Source organism: Amphibalanus amphitrite, unplaced genomic scaffold (genome assembly GCF_019059575.1).
Source record: "Amphibalanus amphitrite isolate SeventyFive unplaced genomic scaffold, NRLGWU_Aamphi_draft 001127F_arrow, whole genome shotgun sequence".
Taxonomy (NCBI): Eukaryota; Metazoa; Arthropoda; class Thecostraca; order Balanomorpha; family Balanidae; genus Amphibalanus; species Amphibalanus amphitrite.
Genome location: NW_024882621.1, coordinates 151,814 through 156,040, shown reverse-complemented (window position 1 = coordinate 156,040; position 4,227 = coordinate 151,814). Strand labels below are relative to the sequence as shown.

The following is a 4,227-nucleotide window of genomic DNA, read 5'->3' as shown; positions in this document are numbered from 1 at the left end:
ATGCGGTGCGGAACTTTAATTGCAATTCCAAGCTGAATATACGCACATCCATAATAAATTATTATTCGTATAGCTAAACTGTCACCAAGCTATCCATATAAATTGACTTCACCCAAAATATCGGCAAGATTCTATTAAAATATAAATTCAAATATGGCGGCTTGGACTGCCGCGTGCGTTAGGCTCCGCCCATAGCTCCGCCCACATGCGTGACGTCATTCGTGTTAGTGGACACACGCGGAGATAGGGGACGACATGGGCCTGGGGAGAGTCCTATCCAGGTCAGGGGGGGTTCATCGCCATAGGGACACACGTACAAGGAAATTGCTACCAAATGCTGCCAATGTGACGTCACTGGGATGCTCGAAAGCTGATTGGTCGCTGAGATTCGAGTAACGTAGTCAATTCTGGCGCACCGGCGCAGTGTTTTCCGACCGTTGCGTGTTATTACTTTGGTTGTTATGCAAAGTTTTAATATGTTTGTTTAATAATATAAACACGTTTTCATGTGTTTGAAGGTCGCAAAAGCTTAACATAAGTGGCAACCGCACTTTGTATTACGTTTCGTCTCATATATTATGAAGAACAACCAAGTAGGATTTCAAGCTGGGATCATGCTGAGGAACCTCTACCAAGGTATTTATTTTGCAATGGATCTAAACATAATCCGGCGTTTTTTAAAGTTTCCATTTTTGCAATTAGGCTGGTAATAATTTTTCAGTGCTCGCAGTGCGCATAAGTACCTTGACCTAACATGATACACTCAACAAATAAAATGGTTAGAGCAAACACGCAATGTAAACAAACTAGTGCTACAGTGGCAAATTGAAATATAAATGAGCTCTTTACTTTTAAGCATTAAAATTTAAATTGTTTATAGTATGGTCACATACTGCGGGCTGGGTTCATCTCAATCTCGTTGCAATGTTATCAGAGCTGTAAAAATGAAAACAAATGTTTTTGCATGGTATTATTGTTTATTTTCAAATTGGTCACTGAAGTTATTTCATGTGTAGGTGCTTAATCTTATTCAACATTTATTTATTAGTTGCTTGTACTGTCAGCATGATGTTAGCCAAATTTGTTTGTGCTGAGAGTTTTCTGTTTACAGGAAAGCTGAGGCGAGGGCGAGTAGGTCCCTGAGGAGGATCACTGCAAAGGAGGTCAAGGAGATTCTGGGAGCAGCCTGCGAGCAACCTCTAGACCAGCCAGCAGGCACCTCTGACAAGTAAGTCTAATGGTTTATGTTTTCACTCACTTTAAAAGTGTTCACAAATATCCTGAATATCCATCAGTGTTGAAAATCCTGACCTGTCTTGAGCGATCAGCGACATCATCATTTTTATTCCCATTGTTAAAATGCATCAAAACATTCTTTTTTCCATGAGTAATGGTGACTTTTTTGTCGGGATAAGGCCACTCAATCCAATTAGGTGACGTCTCAAGTCACATCCACTAAATGCTCTGATAATGTCCTATACTGGTCCTAACTAGTACTTAGAAAAAAGCTGAGTTGTGTTTCAGTCTTGGTTGGTGTTTGAACATTTTTATACGCAGTGTTTTTTTTTCTTCTGAAAAAGTGCCATGCTAATCACGAGCAGAGGCGGATCCAGCTCAGAGTTTTTTTTTTGGGGGGGGGGCAAACCATAACAATTTATCGATTCATTCCATGCCTCGTCCACAGGCGTAATGTTAAAATTATGCCGTTTGGGAGGGGCAAATGCCCATTTTGCCCCCCCCCCTGGATCCGCCACTAATCACGAGCGAATTCGAGGGGCAGTCGCCAAACGAGGCTTCAATAGTAACGGGAAAATGGATTAATGCAAAGCCAAAGGGCATGAATTTTTCGTTGTCCGCGAAATCTGTCACTTTCAATGCGTAGACTAGGCTCATTTAAGTGTTATCGGTTTTTTTGTTGCACAATATTAACCCTCGCACGACCAGGCCATTTCTCATAACACGAACGACCAGGGGGGGGGTTGTTACGACCCCCCCCTGGCGTTTCGAAACGGAAGGTCGTAGAGCTTAGCGGAAAAAACCAACGGATTGCTCTCAACGAGATCTCGCGATTGGTGGTATATTTTTTGGTCCTAGGTCAACATTTGACCTACTTTTGACCGGTCAAAGGTCAAATTTTCGGAAAAATAGACTTTTTTCAACTTTCGGCGGCGATTGCGGCAAAACGGTGGGAGATATCGACTTGAAACCTTCACTATCGTGTTCCTTGATCAATTCTCTATCGTTTGGTATGTATTTCGTTTCCCTAGCTCTAAAAATGGCGCGTTGGGAGCGCCGGAAGTCGGCAAGGTCACAGTCGGCGGCAGAAATTCGAAAAATCAAAATTTAAATTTTTGAAATCTGATTGTATTTTTGGATTTGGGAGGTCCATTTGCTCCCTATAGAAGCTAATATTGCTGCATATTCCCATTGAGGTGACAAGAATTAGCAAAATAGTGGTTCGGGCGCTTTTCAAAAATAGTACCGGACGCTGTTCCTCTTGTGACGTCATAGCTCCGTGACCTGACCTGACCCGGTCAAATTTCTTATGCCATATGATAGCCAATACTTGCCCCAACATGCATGGGAAGTTTCATCACGATCCATCAACCGATGTCCGTACCACCGGCAGGAAACCTCGGGCGTTGGCACTCAGTTTGTGAAAATCCGGCCGGAGGCTGTACCTCTTATGACGTCATAACTCCGTGACCTGACATGACCCGATCAATTTTTTTTCGGCAAAAGATGCGCAAAGGTTGCCCCAGTGGGTATTGAAAATTTCAGCCCGCTACGACAAGCCGTTTAGCGTGCACTTCGAAAAAACCTCAGGGGGGGGGGGGGTTGATACAACCCCCCCCCTAGGCGTTCTAGGGTTAAATTGCCAATGTCTTTCAAGTGATGTAGCGTAATACTGCTTTCACAGTGCCGCTGCCGGAGTCGACGCTGGCAGCCATGGCCGGCGCCGAGCTGACGAGTTCCAACCTGGAAGCTCAGCTCGAGGGGCTGGCATTTGTTGCCGGCTTCGTGGCATACAAGTGTCACCACATCGACGCCACCCTCGGTAGTCGGTCTCCTGACTTCTCGGGCGCCGCCGGAGACACTGAACACCCTGCCGAACAGCTGAATTGTGACGATCAGCCGAGGCCAGCTGTTTGTTCTGTCACAAGCCTGGGTGGCCGCTGTGGAGGAGTTCGAGCGGAACTTCTGCCTGCTGATGGGGGCAACTGCAGATCAGGGGCCGCGAGTCATACAGCGTCTCAAGCTGTTCATCGCCGTCAAGCAGCCTCAGCTCGGCACCTGCGTGTCCAGGAAGTTGGCGAGCACCCGTCTCCACTTCCCCCTTCGGTCCTTAGCCTGACTGGACGAGGTCCGGCAGCTGAAAAGAGCCGATAGAAAAGTTGGCCATCATGCAAGGAGCTCTAGGTGAGCTGGTAAACCGGCTCGTGTAGCGACTACGACTGCTGGGTGGTGCTGTGTGACTCGGTGTGGTACGGCCGGCTCTGTGTGGATGCTGTGCGACTCGGCATGGTGCCTCCGGCTGTGTGTAACGGCTGTGCGACTCGGTGTGGTACGGCCGGCTCTGTTGGCGCTGTGCAACTCGGCATGGTGCCTCCGGCTGTGTGTAACGGCTGTGCGACTCGGTGTGGTACGGCCGGCTCTGTGTGGGTGCTGTGCGACTCGGCATGGTGCCTTCGGCTGTGTGTAACGGCTGTGCGACTCGGTGTGGTACGGCCGGCTCTGTGTGGGTGCTGTGCGACTCGGCATGGTGCCTCTGGCTGTGTGTAACGGCTGTGCGACTCGGTGTGGTACGGCAAGATCTGTTGGTGCTGTGTGACTCGGCATGGTGCCTCCGGCTGTGTGTAACGGCTGTGCGACTCACTGTGCGACTCGACATTGAGTAACGGCTGTGCGTCTCGATATTGTACCACCAGCTGTGAGTAACGGCCACCCGTAAGTGAAACTTATAATATTTAGTGACAATGTGTATTCGATTTTTTTTCAGCAATGCAATTTAAGTGCATCCGTCCTGAGCGCACTAGCAGCGCAGCGGAGTCGATGTAATTTCGGTGACTCCCGACTCGTAGTTCCAAAAACTAATTCCGACTCCTAATCCGGTCCGGGCAGAACTGTCTATTCTGACCGATTCCGGCTCAGACTTCGCAGCCCTGCAGCTCCGCAGTCTGCGGAACCGATGAATTTTTGGTGACTTGGACTCTGACTCCTGCTCCG

At 48.1% G+C, this 4,227-nt stretch overlaps 1 long non-coding RNA gene across 1 annotated transcript; it reads left to right on the top strand.

The window, feature by feature from the left end:
- Positions 1–236: 236 nt before the first annotated feature.
- On the top strand, positions 237–3,984 carry LOC122370375. Its single transcript, XR_006254558.1, has 3 exons — positions 237–636; positions 1,112–1,228; positions 2,921–3,984. It is a non-coding gene; the product is annotated as an uncharacterized LOC122370375 (long non-coding RNA).
- The last annotated feature ends 243 nt before the right edge of the window (positions 3,985–4,227 follow it).